This window comes from Chiloscyllium plagiosum, unplaced genomic scaffold, assembly GCF_037043375.1.
Source record: "Chiloscyllium plagiosum isolate Xiang-an unplaced genomic scaffold, Cpla_swu_hap1 HiC_scaffold_7, whole genome shotgun sequence".
NCBI classification, from domain to species: domain Eukaryota; kingdom Metazoa; phylum Chordata; class Chondrichthyes; order Orectolobiformes; family Hemiscylliidae; genus Chiloscyllium; species Chiloscyllium plagiosum.
Window position 1 is genome coordinate 78,442,581 of NW_028270145.1, and position 20,058 is coordinate 78,462,638.

At 39.3% G+C, this 20,058-nt stretch overlaps 1 protein-coding gene across 5 annotated transcripts in view; it reads right to left on the bottom strand.

Moving 5' to 3' along the window:
- The window catches only part of nckap5l (NCK-associated protein 5-like), a 643,060-nt gene that overhangs the window by 457,496 nt on the left and 165,506 nt on the right, over positions 1-20,058 (bottom strand). The window contains exon 1 of one of the 5 annotated variants that reach the window (XM_087989193.1): positions 16,074-16,131. The exons of 3 other annotated variants lie outside the window; for them this stretch is intronic. The gene's annotated coding sequence lies outside the window, so the exon portion shown is untranslated. Of the gene's footprint in view, positions 1-16,073; positions 16,136-20,058 lie in introns of those variants that run through there. One more of the 5 variants, XM_087989197.1, reaches the window with a different exon arrangement.

Genomic DNA, 20,058 nt, shown 5'->3' on the forward strand with positions numbered 1-20,058 from the left:
CTGGAGATTAGAGTTGTGCTGGAAAAGCACAGCAGGTCAAGCAGCATCCAAGGAGCATGAGAATCGATGATTCAGGCAAAAGCCCTTCAGCTTTCCTGATGAAGGGCTTCTGCCTGAAACGTTGATTCTCCTGCTAAATAGACAAGGTATTTTTCCTGGGGTGGAGGAGTTCATAACTAGAGGGCACAGGCTTAGGGTGAGAGGGGAAATATTTAAAAGGGACCTTAGGGGCAACTTTTTCATGCAGAGGGCAGTGTGTGTATGGAATGAGCTGCCAGAGGAAGTGGTGGAGGCTGGTACAATTACAACATTTAAAAAGGCATCTGGGTGGGTACATGAATAGGAAGGATTTCGAGGGACATGGACAAGTGCTGTCAAATGGGACCAGTTTAATTTAGGATATCTGGTCAGCATGGACAAGTTGTACCAAAGGGTTTTCTTGCTGTATGTCTCCATAAATAATTTGATTTAAAAAACTGTATGTCTCCATGAACTAATTTGATTTTAAAAAATCTTCACAATGAACTCATTTTGTTAATACCTGCAATTGTATAGACAGTAATTAAACTATTACAATTTTTAAAATTAAAAATTTTTCTGGCAAATAAAACTAAAGAATAAATTGAACCATGAAGGTGGTTGGAATACTGATGTAATAGATTTTTTTCTTATGGTTATTGATGACAATGTCACTGTGTAACAATTGTGCTGCGATAGAATTAATAATTAATTCCTGAAACTTGCCATTAATTAACATGATGAAGGTTCATGATGTATTTATTACTCTTTGAAAGTTTGAATTCAATAGTAGACAGAATCATATAGCTATAAGTTTGATCAATATTTTGTATTAAGACCACCACAGGTGCAGATTCATTTTCGAGTTTGGAGAGTGGTAAAGGGTCGTTTGTAAATCTGTTCATATGTTTTTAAATGAGGATTTTGAAAGCAAAACCTTGGATGTGTAGAGTTCAGACCTTTAGAAAACAAAAGCAGAGGAGAGAAAAATTGAGTTGGTTGTCGAACAAGGCATCCTATAACACAGCAAGACAGGGATATGGAAAGACAACAGGCTTTAAGGTGTCAGAGAGGAAAGCATCCTACAAGTTTGCTGAATGCATGTGTTTCAGAAACATAAAGCAACAAGTGACCCGTGTTTGCATTTTAATAAGTTGTTATGAAGAGTTGTTATCTCATGATGATAACGTCAAGTTAATTAAAAGGTTTGCCAGAAAGAAACCAAGTACAGCCATGTTCAATGAATAAGGAACTTTATAGTTGAAACAAGGTGAGCCTCAGTTGAAGTTTGAGTACCTATAAGCTTGTTATTAGGGTGGAAATTAATGTTACCATTTCAAATACTTCATGTGTAGTGAAAAAATGTGTTTCCCTTGAGTGTGTAATAAATAGTGATATTCTTTCATTAATAAAGAACATTGGCAGCCTTTTGTGCCAGAGGATCACAGCAATCAAATTGCCAAAACAACAACTTATGGTCTCTCAAACTGGATTTTACAATGGAATCTGAATTGTTTGGTGTTCCCATCTGTCGGGATCATCATAACGTGGATGTGTATCAAACCTCAGGAGTTAAATTCCACATTATGAATTAAATGTAATGCCCACAAGTAAGAAGAGGTTTGCTTTGCAATTTGAGACACATTCAGTAGAAGCTGGTGGAGGCAGTGAGAGACTCAGGTGCCGCCTGCATCACCTATTTTAGATAGGATAGCTGTACTGTTCCACTCAGGCACTTAACTCAGAATTGGATGCCTCTTCGGGCAACAGCACTGAGGAGACGCTGAGTGCTACTGGTACGACACCCACCAAAGGCCTGATAACCATGCCGAATCCTAGGACAGAGATAACTGAGCGTGAGGTCATGAAAGTGGTCATGAAGGTCGTGTAGTAAATGCAGGGGTGTGGCTCACAATGGGTCATATATTCTGATACCAAATCCCTCAGTCAGGCACTCTGTGCCTTAAGTGAGGGATCTTCCTCTGGAGGCCCCAACAGCCATCCCTACAAGGGTGTGCTTTCATGATCCCCGCTTGATGATTCCCACCCCCAGTCACTGGGTTTATATCAACAGGACTAAGAGGAGGCCCTTCAAAGGCACTGATTTCCCACTCAAGAGCCTCAACTGATGGCAGGAAAGACAGCTGTCTATAAGCCTTCCTGCCACAGACGTGTATTTAAAAAAAGTTCACAGGATGTGGGCATTGCCAGCTATGATGATTTAGTGATTGTCCTTAATAGCCATGGAGACAGTGTACTGCAGTTTCATACACTGCTGCAGTACAATCACTGGGGTGAAAGTGGGAAGTTGGCCTTTACCAACTATTTGATTAAAAGCCCCCTCCACACAAGGGAAGGCACAAAATTCTGTCTTATAGTTTCCATTTTCCTTTATAAGTTGGGAGGAAAGAAATTTGCATTCAAAAAGGATAGATGTCAGCATTAGAGATTGGAACATTTTCCATGTTTCCATGGCATTATTGATCATATTCAAATTTGAATACATTATAATTACAAGCTAGGAAATTATATTTTAACTCAACAAATTGAACAAATTCTCAAAATGACAGTCACCAAGAACTGAGTTAATAATGCCTGTGTGATCTAACCTGGATGAATAATAAAAATGTCAGTCAGGTTTCATGTTTTCACCCAATGTTGATTAATTTCAGCAGGGGAGTAGCAACCAATACTGGAAGAAATGGCTGACTGATGTTAAAAATATTAAGTGATTCTGACAGCAAGGATAAAGTTAATGTAGCTTATTTACTTTTATGTCAAGGTGCTAAAAATTTATTACAGTAATATTTTCCATAAAGCATGAGTTCTACCTATCTAGTGTGAAGTAGCATGCGGTTTGTTTCAGTGCTGTTATGTCAGTAAAACAATTTTATTGAAAGGTAAATGAACTGGCACTCCTCAGGAGCATATTGCCCTTTCAGCTCCAACAGTGATGATTGCAAAGTATATTTTCCAGCTTTACATGAGCTGATTTAAATTTGCCTGTTATCATTTGGAGTGAAGCAGCCTTCTCGATTCATTGTTTAAAGCCCCACTATTTTCAGTCAAGATTAAAACCCAGCTCAAAAAAAGCTTCCAAGATCCAAGCTTAGACCAGCATGTGTATAATCTATAACTGTGAACTTCCCATTGGCAACATCAAGTGCCCATCCATGTAATCTTTCAAAGTGTTACTTACAAATTTAACTGTCACTAAGTACCATAGGAGGCACAATTTTATGTTGATAACATGCCAAAGAACTGGAATAAGTTAACTTAGCTCAAACTCCCTTCACTTCATAGGAAAGGCTGATGGAGATGGTGGAAATGATGCTGATCTCTAATCAGTTTGAAAAAGGACAGGATCCAGAGGTAGTGGAGGGCTAGTATTGAAAGTCACTGTGATGTCTATTGCATTTCTTTATGAAATATTTCAATCATTTTCTTGTGAAGCAGAAATGAAGAAATACTCTAACTAACATTGCGATAGATGGGATCTCCATATTTTAGTTTCTTTTAATATTGTCAAGCATCAAAATGATAAGGTAGTGATTTAAATAATAATTGAAAGTTTGATCAAATTGTAACAAACCCCACTATTATCATAGTTTTGGCAAGTTGTGTAGTAAGTTATTGACATACAGAAGTGTCCATTAAGTCTACAATACTGAACTGGCTATTCAGCTTATGTTTCACATGAGCCTTCTCCCATACTCCACATCTCAGAGTCAATATACCTTTCTATTCCTTTCTCCCTCACATGTTTATCCAGATTCCTCTTAAATGTGTGTTATCTGTGTCAACCAATCATTCCAGTAGTACATTCCACATTCTTACTACTCTTGAAATCTCTAGTACATGTATCAGTGATTGATATTTAGGTTTTTGGTTATGTTCTCCCCTACTTTATTGTACTCCTGTACTAGAAGTTCTCTAAGGTTACCTATCTCTCAGCTTTCTCTTTTCTAAAGAAAGGAAATCCAGGTTATTCCTCCCTCACACAGAAACACAAACAGCTCGAGAAACTCAGCAGGTCTCACAGCATGTGTGGAGAAAAACCAGAGTTAAATGTTTCAGGTCTGGTGACCCTTTCTTTTGTTCTTATTTTACTTCAATCATGCTTATGGTGTGATTTTGCTTCAAGCAGTGGATCTTACAAAAGAGAATCATATCGGACTCTGTATATTAACTTTTCCACAAATGCAGCCTTACCTACTGAACTTCTGAAGTACACTTTTATTTCAGATCTCCAGCATCTGCCGTACTTTAGCTTTTATTCAGATATTTTACCTGATGTGGCAGTGCTTTTGCTCAATACCATGGTATTGAAGAAGTGAACATTCATTACAGCTCACTACTGCATACAAACACTACATTCACCAGTACATCAGCATCTGGCCTTACAATAAGCTGCTAAGTTACACACAGCAGCAAACCATGTTTCAAGTGATGAGAGTGAAGGTTGACTATGAAATCTTCACACCCTTAGGTCAAGATGCTATAATGTTGTCATCATAACATTTTTTCTAAGCTATACTAACATACTGACCATGAGGTATAACAGAACACTCTCACTTCTGGTCTTTCAAGACAAAGATGGCCATGTTCACCATTGGGAAGATTCGTTGGACACCAGTGTCTATGTAGGTGACTTCTAAAGGCTGCCTGCACCCAGAAGGTTCTGTTGCAAAACAGACAGGATATCACAGCTGATTCAGTTTTGGTTGAGTTTCTGGTTCAGGATCTCAACTCCTCATATTTTCTCTCTGCTTCGTGATTGCTTTTGAAGAAAGTGTGACATTTTTCATTTGTTTGCATGAGATGCAGTCCATGAGTGAGTTTCTCCCAGGAAAAGAGGTTTGATATTGGAATTCGGAAGTGAAGTCTTCACAGTGCACTTATTGTGCTTCATTTGACCACAATAGGAGCACAACCAGATTCACTTCCATCATGGAAACTTTTCTTTGGTATAACAGTGTCAGGCATCCTGGCTGCATGACCAGCCCAATTCAGTTGCGAATCTGATTTGTGGCGTAAATGCTTGGGATGCCAGCTCGAGTGAATAATTGTCTGGTATTTTGTCCTACCATCTGATCTTCAGAAGGCAACTCAAGTGAAAATAGTTGTGCTTCTCGACATGATCTAATATGCAGTTCAGGTTTTGCACATGGATAGCAGAGCATGGAGGATTATTGCTGTATAGACTCTCTGCTTGGTAGGCAGATATGACTCTCTCTTTCTTTGCCTCCTGACGGATGTCTCCATGTCCACTCTATCCAGGCCTCACAGTATTCTCTAAGCTTAATGAGAACTCCACCCCACCTCACTCATCCTTCTAAACTCTAAGTACAGATCAAAGTCCTCAACTGCTCCTCCTATGACAAGCTCTTCCTCCCTGGATCATTTTTGTTCACCTCCTCTGGACCCTCTCCAAAGCCAGCACATCCTTCTTTAGAATACAGGGCCCAACATTCCTCACACTGTTCCAAATGCAGTTGTTAACTCATTGACACCAAGGATCAGTAATGAACAAGTTAAATGGGGCATGTGGCAGATTTCAGAGCATCATAGAATCTACTTCAGTTTTGTGGTTTGCATTGACTGAAATATATCAGTTTTGTGATTCAACTAAGGGCCTTGTATCTCTGGAGTTTGCATTGGACTGTGCTTTAGATGTCTTGTGAGGGACCATGCTTGGATTATAATGATTTATCATTGAGGTAAGCCAGGCAGGGACAATGATTCTCCTTCCAGTAGCTTCAGAATTACCTCACTGATGTCACTGACCCAGATGCACCATATAAAACATTCTATCTGGGTACATCACAGCTTAGTTCAGCAACTTCTCTGTGCAGGACCGTAAGAAACTTGTGAACAAAGCCAAGGTCATCTCACAAGCCAAGCTCCCATCCATGGACTCCACCAACACTTTTCAGTGATGATGTTGGCTGCCTTTTTGAAGCAAAGACCCCTCCCACCCTGGTTATACTCTTTCAATTTCTTCTGTCAGGCAGCAAATACAAAAGCTTAAACACACGAGCCAACAGGTTCAAGAACAGCTTCTTCCTCGCTGTTATTAGACAGCTGAATGGACCTCCCTAAATGCAAAACTAATGGTGATCTTGCTTTTGTCAGCTGTAACCTTGTCTGCCTCACACTTTCTAAATGCCCTCTGACCCGTATGCCATTGCATGTTACGATCTGCCTATAATGCAGGCAAAACAAAAAAAAATTGACTGTACTTAGGTACATGCGACAACAATGAGTCAAATCAAATCAGTTTTGATGCTGGAGAGGTTTGGCCAAGGGCCTTTAGAATGGATTACACTATATCCCCATAAGTCACCCAGTCATCCTCAAGTCAGGAAGTTTCTGTGGTATCATTTATACTAAGCCACAAATTGTATACTATTGGGGTGTAACGGGAGGGGCAGTATCTCTCACAAAGCAGGCTCACAGCATCTCTTGGAGTGGTTTACAATGTACTGGTCCTCAACTTCACTCTGCAGTTACCTGTGGTTCCAAGCAATTGTTAGCATGCAACACACTGTGACAAACTGATACACAAATGGACCAAACCTGACAAATGCAGCCATTGGGTCTGCTAACCCTACTGACTTAGGAATATGTCTATCCTCGCATGCAAAATTGATGCCAGTAGACTGTGTGGATGAGTCCAATCTAATGTCTAATGATCTTGAAGGAGAGTCAGCACTATGTTATAGAGCATGATAAGAAACAGAAGCTATTCTGGTCTTCCACGGCATCCAGGCTATCTTCAGTCATCCAGCCTCACCTTGCCACTGGTCCAAGATATGAGGTTAAGAATGCACAATTCTCCATCATATAACTTACATGCAAGTCATGTTCATCTTTGTATCATCTGTCATCCGTGCATCAGTGATGGACAAGCAACACAGCAGCAAGTGTAAATTCACCAAGAACTGTACAGCCTTCTCAAGTGACTTAGTCCATAGTTTCACTAGAATGAAGGACAAGGGGTACTCTGCCACCTCCTGTATGCTATAGGAAAGGAGCTAGAAAATAAAGTATCCCAAAACATTATCTGGTTCACCTCCCTTGGCTAGCAGGTCTGAGCTGACAACAATCTCATGAACATCCATTTAATTCAATCTGAAAAAGTAAAACTGGTTACCATTAGTGCACAAAGCACATACCGCTCAGACAATAGAGAAGAGAACTCCTCGTCAGTAAAGAGTTTTATAGAGAACATCGTTATGATATAAAATACCACCAGCTGAGAATTTATATACTGAGAATTTCATCAGCTGATTTAATATCTGAGACTTTCACTGATCGTAACAGTTTTAGGAAAGGGAAATTGATATGAATTAGACTGAGGACGGTCAGAACTGAAACTGAAATTATCTCCAAGGACAAGAAAAATCAGTCAGACTCCATGGGAAATGTTAACAAGCTTCATTTAATATTTATTTACACTGAAAATCTTCATGTTAAATCATATAACCACAAGATGGAGGAGCAGAAACAGGCCATTCCACCAAACAGTCTGCTTCATCATCGATTGAGATCATGGTTCATCTAATAAACTCCAACACAACTTTTCTTCCTTTCCCCCTTAAACCTTGATTCCCTTTCTGATTAAAGATTTGTTTATCCCAGCTTTGAATATACTTGGTAAGCCAGACTCAGCAGCCTTCTGCAGTAAAGAATTCCACAGATTCATGACCTTCAGAGAAGAAATTACACACCTGTTTCTTAAATGAATGAACCTTTATTCTGAGATAAGGTATTTTGGTCCTAGACTCTCCCACAAGGGGACACAACTTATGTACATGCAGCCAAGTCTGCTCAGAATATTATATATTTCAAGGTCAACTCTCATTTTTCTAAACCCTGTTGAGTATTGTTCTAACCTACTGAACTTCTCAGATAGTCCCAGCATACATGATATCAGCGCGTGAACCTTCCATGTGTTAGGGACCAGACCAAAAGCACTGTAAATGTAATAAAAAGGACAGCCCACACGCTAAATTTTATCTTAATTAAAAGCAAAATGTAAGATGCTACATTCCAGATGTAATTCGATAGGTCACACTAGCTGGCTTTAAGCAAAATACATTTTATTCTTACCCTACAGTTAAAAATATGAACAGAAGAAAAAAGAATTGTAATAAGTTGACTCTACTGGAAAACTTAACAAAGCAATTGATTATTTAACTACTAAACAGAAATTGTTTCAATATAGTAACATCCCACAAACACACCTTGGCAAAGGCAAATTCGGTAAAAAAAAATTCTTAAATGAGATTCTGCCATTGAGGGTGAACCCATGCCTTTAGCTGTAACAGACAGAAAGATGTAGCAGCTTTACCAACCAGCTTCAAAAATCTCAGCAACTACTGAAAGCTAAACTAAAACCTGGTTCTGTGGGAGCCTGACTCCACCCATTCATGCTGCTTCTATTGTTCCATCTTCTTTAAAAAAAAACCCAAGGCCTCATAAGCTGTTTGCTCTTAAAGCCATAGTATTGTCACATTTGGACTGTCTCTAATGGTTGTGTATCTTTCCTTCAATACAGGGCCCAAAACTGTTCAAAGTATTCCAGCATAAGACAGACCATTGGTCTGACTGGTACTGCGTATAGATTTAGCAAGACTTTTTTTTAATATCGCTTTCCATTTAAAATAAAGATCAATATTCCATTTGCCTTCCCCATTACCTGCTGAACTTGTATGTTAGCCTTTGATTTATGCGGAAGCACTTCTAAACTCCTATACGCTGCATCATTTTACAGTTTTTCTCCACTTAAATAACATTCAGTTCCTCTATTCATCCGGTCAAAGTACATAGCCTCACATTTTCCCATATTATATTTAAGCTGCCACTTGCTTAACCAGTCTACACCACCACACCTATTTTTCTGTCATATGCAAACTTGCCGATAGAACATTCACTGTCCTTATTCTGGACATTTGCATATTGTGTAAACGATTAAACCTGAGCATTGATCCCTGCAACACTCTGAAGGTTGCAGGTTGCCATTCTGAAAATGCTCCCTCCCCCCTCGCTTATCTCAACTCTGCTTTCTATTCTGGACATGATCCCCTTATGACCTTTTACTTCTGTGTGCATAAGGGCACAAGTGCCTTAACAATGACTGCGTGTATGAGAAATGTATTAGTGCATTCCATAAGGGCTCCCAGAATCTGCCCGAATCTGTAGTCAAGTGATCAGAGTAATCTAGTCATTTTTTCAGTCAATATTTGTTTGCTTAAAAATCATGAATCCATGAAAGACTCAGATATTAAAATCAAATTATAATTGATAATCCATGTTTACCATTGTTGTAACAGCCCTAATACCTGTTTGAGACCATTGGAAAGAAAGAAAGATTCTGATAGATCAAGCAGTAGTTCAAACTCACACAAAGAGCATGCATTAAATCTGTTATTGCTGCACCCATTTTCAAACCCAAAGAAACAGAAGCAAAACAGAGAACATTGAACATTACAGCGCTGTACAGGCCCTTTGACCCTCAATGTTGTGCCGACCTGTCATACCAATCTGAAGTCCATCTAACCTACACTATTCCATGTACGTCCATATGCTTGTCCAATGATGACTTAAATGTACTTTAAGTTGGTGAATCTACTACCATTGCAGGCAAAGCATTCCATACCCTTACTACTCTCCGAGTAAAGAAATAACATATCTAACAACAGCATTTCTTTGATAGATCTTTATTAGAAATTGATAAACCTCGACACAAGTTTAATCCATTTGGGCCAGCCACTATGTTATTCTCCTCATCGCTGTCAGGTTCATTGGGGATTGTGTGATTTTCCTGTTCTCCATGGTGGATATGATTTCCAAGAGATTTAAAAAGAGCACTTTTATAATGCTTCCTTCCAAAACAGGTAGACATGCATCAGGGCTAGGATCCTCTAATACTTTAAGGCTGAGATCCTGGCTGTCAGGAATAGGGACTCAGGCAGAGAGAGGTGTACCTTCCATTGCGAAAACGAGATGCTCAAACAGCCAGCAGGAAGGGCTCCCAGTAGCTCTAGAGGTACCGGGACGCACTGGTGGCAGCGAGGCTTTGTTGCAAATTTCAATGAGTACAAGCAGTTCCATTTACAGTCACTTCATCTCTCATCCTTAAATAATGTACTTGTGAAAGGGTCACCGAGAACCATGAAAAGACTTAATCATAATTACACTTTAAACCAGGTGCAAACAGCAGAGGCAAAAAAAATCATTCTGCTGGTGCTGATAACTAGTTAGCAGTACAAGTCCAATGTAGGCAGCTGTCCTCCATAAACACAGGCGATCTAAGTGGTGGGGTCTGTGCTGCAGACCATAAGCCAGCTCTCTGTTTTAAAGAGTTCCATTTTGATGCTAATTGGCTCATTGTTCATTCCACCATTTTCTCAGTGCTGGCTGCTCCAAGTGGCTTTCACCCACAGCTGGTTGTTCCTGGATCACTTGACATGTCTCTGATACTGGCAATTAATGACATGTCTGGTTTGTCAGTGATGCTAAACACCTGAATGCTTGGTTTTGCTGATTATGATAGAACCAATAGTTTGCTGTTGTTTCTAAGTATTAGCATTTTTTAGAAGTATTAGCAAGTAACTCACCTGTTCAATATTTCATCTTAAAAACCCCAGCAATTTATTTCAGCATTACCTGTCTCCCCCACCATAAAAGGAGTATACAATCAAACAATGGTACTGGTGCATACAAATTCACTAATCTGAGAAATTATTCATGTGAAATTTAATTTGCGGTTCCTACTATTTAATGTTACAACCAGTTGGGGAGAGTCTTTTTAACTCCACCTTCTATTAGCAGCAATGATTTAAATTGTTTTTCATGTGCAGCTTCAAAATGGAACATATTTCACTCAATCAAAATGAAGAAGCCAAGTACAAGGTTTTCTTGAGGGAAAGAGGGAATTTTACTATTTACTAACCACAAAACATAATACAACAAATTTAACAATACAACACAGGTATCTTTTTTTTTAAAAAAAGGGGAAAGGTCTACAACAGATCAGAAGAATAAAAATTTAAAAGGAGGCTTTAAGTTTTCACCCTGGACCATGACCACTGTTTCAGTGGTGACTTGTGAAATTTGTCAATATATTTTGGTTCTCAACCATTTCTCCAATGGCTTATTAAACTTTCAGACAAGGTGGTGGGGGAGGGAAAGAGAGAAAGAACGAGAATCACAGGGATAGACCTGCAGAGATAGAGAGCACTGTACCTACATGTCCAGTATAAATACATATGTGCAGTGGGAAGGAAGGTTCAAATTAGTCCCTGAGACATGTTGCACTATTCCATTAGATTATGGGTCACCTGAATCCCAAAGTCCCTTCCTCAGCTTGCCCAACAAAAAAAACTCAGTCTTGAACATTAATTAAACCAGTATCTGTCAGTCTATGGGGACAGAGAATTCAAGGCTCTCACTATCTTTTGTATCAAATAAAATGTGTTCATGGATTTTACTCCTAATTAGCCTACCGTTAATTTTGTGATGCTGTTCCCCCATTCTGGATTGCCCAAAGAAAGTAACCTCTTGCAGCAGAATCTTCTGTACTTGCTCATGACAAGCTTAGAAACAGGAAGGTTCATTTAAGTAGGCAGAGTAGTGTTACATTTCAATCTCAGTACCTTCACTCCACCAGAACCAAATCGTGAGCAACTTCTATGGTCGATCTTCCCACCGCAACTGAGTCTTAAGTGGCTAATTAAGAACTTAAGGGCCTCATCCAGCTGCTGCTGGAATTAACCCATCCACAAGTGGAACACTTGCCATGCAGTGTATACAATAAGTCAAACGGTGCAGGCCATTTATCGCCTCAGTGGAGGGCTTTCTTGAAAGAAAGACATATCAGTGCATGATCGAGAGTGTGCACACAAGGAAAAGAGAGCCAGATAAGAGTCAACACATCATCCTTGCTTCTGAAACATCCTTCCCCCCCTCATAGTCCTTACTTGAGGCCCGAGTGCCTGGCGATCCTGGAATCTGGGGCCATCCTTCCAGCAGCAGCCACATCCTCCTTAATGAGATTACTGAGAGAAAGAGTTGGTGGCCTCTATCTGGCTAGCTCTTGTTAGATGAGAATACTGCCCCTTGAATCATGATTCCAAAGGAAGGCCAACGGCTGCACAATTGCTGCCTGACTACACAACTCAGTTCTTCAGACAAATCATGTCAGACTTACAATGTACAGTGATTGGAACTTGAACCAAGTGGATCTTTGACAATGAGATCCTTGATTGCGGCTGTTAACCTGGACCAATCAGGGAGACCTGGCTGGTAGATATAAGCAGGAGATTTCACACAGCACTGCCCTTTGATGTGAAGGGCAGTGTTTGTCACTGGCCACTCGGGTGTTTTCCTATCTTCCTGGTGGTGGAAATTGAATAAATATTCGTGCACTTTGTGTCTTTCACTGTGTCTCACACCTGCACACACACACCATGGGTGCTGGGGAAAAAGAATAAGCACTACCACACTTAGGTGGTAGTGTGGGGGTTTTAAAAAAAAATAAGCAGCTGTGGTAAATAAAGAAAACAAAAGAAAAAGAGAAAAAAAAATAAGCAGGAGATTCACACAGCACTGCCCTTTGATGTGAAGGGCAGTGCTTGTCACTGGCCACCCGGGTGTTTTCCTATCTTCCTGGTGGTGGAAATTGAATAAAGATTGGTGCACTTTGTGTCTTTCACTGTGTCTCACACCTGCACACACACACCATGGGTGCTGGGGAAAAAATAAGCACTACCGCACTTAGGTGGTAGTGTGGGGGTTAAAAGAAAAGGAAAAAAAAAAGAAGAAAAAAAAGCTTCCTGAAATTGAAGAGAAAGAAAAAAAAAAGCAGGAGATTTCACACAGCACTGCCCTTTGATGTGAAGGGCAGTGTTTGTCACTGGCCACCCGAGTGTTTTTCCTATCTTCCTGGTGGTGGAAATTGAATAAAGATTCATGCACTTTGTGTCTTTCACTGTGTCTCACACCTGCACACACACACCATGGGTGCTGGGGAAAAAAATAAGCACTACCGCAGTTCGGCGGTCGTGTGAGGGGGTTAAAAAAAAAGAGAAAAAGAAAAAAAAAGCTCTTGTGAACAGCACTGCTTAAAAAAAAAGCAGGAGATTCAGAAGGTCTCTTCAATCTCGGGACTGGTTTTGAGCTGGCTGGTCAGAGCCTATGTACTGTGTACATTTCGATAAAGAGCGACTTGGTGGTAGGTTAACAGCCTCTATCCAGTTATTTCAAAATGTTAATTGTTTTTCTCTCTCTAAATATGCTGCCAGGTCTGAGTTCCTCCAGTATTTTTTCTTTTTATTTCACATTTCTAGTATCTACACTATTTTATTTTTGTGACATTATTAGGAGTTGTTGTGGTTCTGTTTGCCGAGCTGGGAATTTGTGTTGCAGATGTTTCATCCCCTGTCTAGGTGACATCCTCAGTGCTTGGGAGCCTCCTGTGAAGCGCTTCTGTGACGTTTCCTCTGGCATTTATAGTGATTTGTACCTGCCGCTTCCGGTTGTCAGTTTCAGCTGTCCGTTGCAGTGGTCGGTATATTGGGTCCAGGTCGATGTGCTTATTGATTGAATCTGTGGATGAGTGCCATGACTCTAGGAATTCCCTGGCTGTTCTCTGTTTGGCTTGTCCTATAATAGTAGTGTTATCCCAGTTGAACTCATGTTGCTTATCATCTGAGTGTGTGGCTACTAAGGATAGCTGGTCGTGTTGTTTCATGGCTAGTTGGTGTTCATTATTAGGAGTATTTAGGAAACATACAGAATTTAAACTGTGTGCATTTATATTTCTCAGCTATAATAATAGCTTGTGTAAAATTGGTCGAAAAGCTTTGAATCATAGATAAATATTCAATTTTACTAAGTACACTTTCACAAAATGTCCCAACTTTTAACTTTACAGAGTCTTTGCATCCCAAAGAGGGCAACTGCATGATGTCTCGATGAAAATGGAGTAAATGATGCACCAAGTGTAACATCCACTCAGCTTTAACAGCTGAAGATCTGCTGATGGATATTTCCAAAACTATTAAAACTGAACAGGTGCACACAGCAATTAAATACAATGGTTTTATGAATGTAAAAGTAATAAAAGCTGCACAATCGAGTAAGAAATAATATTGTTTTCATAGCTGCATTGTTTTCCTGCTATTGAGAAAATGATTTTGATGGTTGTGCTCAGTTCAGCTTGCGACCAAGGTACAATGATTCTCAGTGAAAATCAGAACTCAGTCAAAATGTTACTTATTCAGATATAACTGAATTAGTTAATTATCGCAACATAAAATCACCTATTAAGCAGAAAACAAATCCATTGTGAAGTTGTTAACAAAAAGCAACACATTTTTAAAATTCTGCACCTTTGCTTTTCATAAAATGTAACCTTTGCAGCAGCCTAATGAATTTTTTTAAAATTATTTTATTATTTTATTCCGCTCCTTCATTTAACTAGAAGACTAAGGTGCTGATTGCAAACTCCATTCTTTCAATATAGGGACTTTGGTCAAAGCTATTTCCATTTTTAAAAAAGTGTCCCTTCTTTCTCCAAAGCCATTGTTTAAATTTAAGTTGGACTGTCAATATATTGATAAATAAGACTCTCTCCACGCTGCTCTTAATTTTAGCACATGTATTAAGAACCAAACAAAGAGACAGTATATTATTGAAACAGAATTGGAGTCAGTCTAGTAAAACTGCCAAAACTAATATTCCAGTGTAAAATAAAGGTACCTGCTTCATCTTCAAGCAGGGACTCCGTGTAAAAGAGTCAATGTACAGTGCACAGTTGTGTATATTCAGTAACATCAGTAACTACAAAGCCCAGACTATGTGCAAATTTAAGATATTATAGCAATGTGAATTAGTGTTGTGATAAACTTAAAGCTACCTGGGTGGGTGTGTGTGTGACACATAAACGAAGATATAGGACAGCACACAAACCGTATCACACTGGCAAACTTATTCTTTGATACAGAAAGCCATGCTGACAAAGAAAATCAACAGTATTTGAAATTCTGGCACTTCCCAAATTATCTACCACCTGTGAACTAAGAATTGGCTTGAAAATTACCTGAATATCCACATAGGTATTCTGCAGCTTCAACCTATCAAACAATGCTGCAGAGTGGGATAGAGGGAAACATTCCTGACTGGTATTTCATTTACCCCAAAACTATATTTTGCTGTATGACAAACTAGTATTTGGATCGGAGTGGTGCAGGAAAAGCACAACAGGTCAGGCAGCATCCGAGGAGCAGGAAAATTGACATTTTGGGCAAAAGCCCTTCATCAGAAATGGCTCGAAACATCGATTTTCCTGCTCCTCGGGTGCTGCCTGACCTGCTGTGCTTTTCCAGCATCACTCTGATCTAAACTCTGGTTTCAAGCATCTGCCGTCCTCACTTTTGCCTAATACTTGGATCGACCCATCCTTTTCCTTTCATCTGATCTGTTAGTTTCTCCATTAGCTGTCCGCTTGATCATTAATACAGAAACACATTCCTTTTCTTCACATCGCTTCTTCCTAAAATATCTCTCTGTTTATGTGCAGCACAACCACCTCCTTTGCGTTCAGGTATTGAATTTTGGATTGCACTTTCCATAAGCTTTTACTTAGGTCTCTGCCTTGTCATAACTGAGTCAAAAATGGGCTCATCTCCTGAAGCCTTCTTAGGAGGTTAAATCCTGCTCTATAATATATTCCATTTTACCTCGCAGTAAAGAAGACAGTCTAAATGTTATACATCTTATTATGTCCAGCACAGTTTGAATAAACAAATCTAAGCAAAACAGCATCCACTATCTCAAATCTGTCCTTTTCCAAAGTTTCAACTGGTCAATAATTACTAAAGCAACATTTAGTTGCTGCGCTGACAAAAGATGAATGATTAATTTTAATAATAACTTATTTGTTAAGAGGCATTTGTTGACACACAGCACTGTATTTCTTCTGCAGGACTTTATACGTTAATGCAACTGTCCTTATGAATTCAACAATAGCTTTCCAAACTACTTACTTAATTGGCCTGGAATTTCCTGGAAAGTTTGGCACAATTACAACACAAGGGTGAGAACTGCACCATTGCTCATCTGCAGACATTTACAAAATTAATTTTTGCCATACTTGAGTTGTTCAGATGCATGCAGATTTCCTCAATTGTTTGCAGTAATTCTGAGATCAGCCAAGCAAAAGGGCTTGCTATGCATTTACATAACTCCACACCAGCCAAACCCTACCCACAACTCCTGCACATAAACAAGCTCAAGGATTTTTTTTAATATAAATAACGTACTGGCAGGGATTCATGAGTAGAAAATAGAACTGCAGCATGGCACAAAGTTATCTAATATCAGCAGAGCGATTTCTGGAGCTTGATGACAATTTTTTTTGCAATGCCATTTTTGAAATATTTCTTGCTAGGACCAGAATTGCACTTTGCCAAAGCATCCTTTGCACCTATAATACAGCACAGTTTTTTTTTAAAACATCCTTATAATTGGCTTCCAATGTGGTACACGAAGGTTTGGCTTATGACGATTTTCATTTTTAATCAACTTTGACAGTTTGAGATAAAACCATTGGATCCCTTTGTATTGAGGCATTAGAAACTAAAATAACTGCTCACATTTATTCTGATAGAATTCAGATTCCATCATTCTGTTCAGACAACACTGAAATCATGACACCAAGCACAAAGCTCTCAGATTTCTTCGAGAGGCAAATCTCTCAGAGTTATTGTAGATGGACAGGTTTAGAGTTACCTTAGGGTTACTGTGATGTCTATTATTTGAATAGACATCTGAATGTTAATCTATCGCAATCAATAGGTAAGCTGTCTGTTTGACATGGGGCAGATCTTGGTGTTCGATAACATAGTAATACAATTTAATGAAAATAATGTGTTTTGTGTGGTCACAAGGAAGAGGAAGATGGATTTTTTTAAATCTATTCCTGTGTGTAATGGAAGCAACTGAAGTTATCAGGAGTAGTGAAAGTACATATTTGGAAATCCCTTACCAATCAAGTGACAAACTATCCTAAATAAAAACCAAAAGAACTGCAGATGCTGTAAATCAGAAACATAAATAGAAATTATTGAAAAAGCTCAGCAGGTCTGGCAGCATCTGTTGTGAGGAGGGGGCACTCGACCTGAAACGTTAACTGTTTTCTCTCCACAGATGCTGCCAGGCCTGCTGAGCCTTTCTAGCGATTTCTATTTTTGTGACAAATTATCCTGATGTAAAGAGTGATGTTCTGAACTAGGCTTCAAATACTGTTCAGTTTAAAACCTTATAAGCTTAACATTTTGCCACGTGCTGAAAATACTCTATTTCCATACTGAGCACAGTGCTTTTACAGCACAAATATTCATGGTCTGAAAGGAGAGTTATAACTGAGTTAATTACATGCCAAGTCTATCCAAATTGAAGCTAATACTCCTTTATAGAAAATGTAGCATTTATCTTCAAAATTAAACAAATGTCCATATTTACAAGTTTGATTTGAATGTTTAATTGAGATATATATATATATATATCTATTAAACATTCACAGATAAAAGTCTATAGAACTGTGGAATGCTAACTTCTTTTCTTATCCTCGCTTGAACTTTAATATTCTTTCCAACTTCTACCATGGCATATTTATCAATATCACAGTCCATTTCTTTCCCCTTTTATTTGGATGACCTTTTTCTTCTTCCACCAGTTTTTTCTTCATGTTTATTCAAACTTAGCATCTCCTTATGTTTTCAAAATTTTCATCCCCATCCCCCGTGGGCGGCACGGTGGCAGTGGGCGGCACGGTGGCACAGTGGTTAGCACTGTTGCCTCGCAGCGCCTGAGACCCGGGTTCAATTCCCGCCTCAGGCGACTGACTGTGTGGAGTCTGCACATTCTCCCAGTGTCTGTGTGGGTTTCTTCCGGGTGCTCCGGTTTCCTCCCACAGTCCAAAGATGTGCAGGTCAGGTGAATTGGCCATGCTAAATTGCCCATAGTGTTAGGTAAGGGGTAAATGTAAGGGTATGGGTGGGTTGCGCTTTGGCAGGTCGGTGTGGACTTGCTGGGCCGAAGGGCCTGTTCCACACTGTAATGTAATCTAATCTAATCAACCATTTTCTGCAGTGTTTCATCCATATCTGTCAGGGGAAGTGTTATAATTTGCCTTGATGGGAGTAAGCAGAAAGATCCACCATCATCTCATTAGTAATGATGCACATTAGCAGTATTTTTAAGGGAAAAATAGATCTCTTTTGAGACTGGGATGTTGATTGAACAATCTTCAGGTTTTACCAGCCTTCTCAGAGGGTATATCAAAAAGCAGAAATGTCGAGATGTTGGTCTCCACATTCAGCAAAAAAGCAATGTGAATACATTGAATTATGATCCTCAAATATTGCAGATTGCAATAGCAACATCCAGATTAGAAAGGCTGAGCTCTTCATATTTCAAGAGAATGACAACACTTCAAACTTATCTAGTTTCTCACCTGCCAATACGAACCTATACTTGAAACTGTTGAACTACCTGAAATAACGAACTGAGACTTTAACAAGTTTGTTTTGATGACAGGTAGAGGTGGTGTTTACTCCTTTTAGCAGCTACTGCAAGTGAAAAGATATAGGGACAGGAAATATTCCATTTTCTGGATCAGCGAGGATATTTTTTTCTCGTAAACACTTTAAAAGCTGCTATAACATTTTGCATCTCTTTTCAATGTATGGCACTACCACAAAGTTGACTGTGCATAACATGTTCACTGAAGAGTTTAGAAATAATCTCAAAATTGCCAAAGAGCTAAAACAATAGATGCCTTTTGTATCTCATTGTAAGCATTCTTGAAACTGTTTAAAAGGAGAAACATGCCTCAGCTATAATTCATTAATGCATCTGCCTGGGTTCAACTGTTTTCAAAACATTCCCATTGAGCAATGACCAAAGATGAAAAATAAAATTCTTGAAGGAGTTGGGTACAGTATAAATAAGGGGACAGATGCTGTCCTCTCCAGCCATGAGTCAGAGACTCTTAAAGGCTGTGTTGCCTGCTCGGTGCCAGGTTTAAGACATTGAGGCTGGAGAAGAACCTAAAAAGAAAGGAGAGGGATCCAATTGTTGTTGTTCATGTTGGTACCGACAATATTTGTAAGTCTAAAAAGGTTCTGCTGATGGAATTTGAACAGTCAGGAGCTAAATTAAAAACAGATCCTCCAATAAACAGATTTTTAAAACAGTAAGGAATCAAGGGTTTTGGAGTAAAGGCAGGAAAGTAAAGTTGATGATTATCAGATGCGCAGGATCTCATTGAATGGCAGAGCAGTCTTGATGGGCTGAATGGCCTATTTCTGCTCCAATCTTATTGACCTTCTGTTTTGAAAGCATCCTTCAGAAGTCTAGTGCTTTACTGTTATAACTTTGAGATTCTTGCAGACTAGTCAGATTCAACATCCTTTGCTGTTTAGTTATTATGCTTAAATGCTAGAAAGAAGGTGGGGGAAGAAAGGGTATTTCTGACACCAGAACTACAACCATCCTGCTGCCACATTGGCATGGACCAACACTCCACATATACCAATGAAGAATTGGATATTTGGCTCCCTGTACATATTAAACCATTCTGTTGTGCATAACTAAATAAATGTCCAAAGTATTTCTTAAATGGCGAGAGGCTGGCAAGTACAGAGATGAAAGGGACCTAAATGTCCTTGTCAACTAGTCACTGAAGGTTAGCATACAAGTGCAGCAAGCTGTTAGGATGGCAAATGGACTGGTAGTCTTTATTGTAAGTGGATTTGAGTACAAAAGTAGTGAAGTCTTGCTTCAGTTGTAGAGGAGTTTGGTTAGACTGCACCTGGAATACTGTGGTCACTGGGGATCTCCTTATCTCAGGAAATTCATTATTGCTGCAGAGTCAGAGTCATAGAGATGTACAGCATGGAAACAGACCCTTTGGTCCAACCCGTCCATGGTGACCAGATATCCCAACCCAGTCTAGTCCCACCTGCC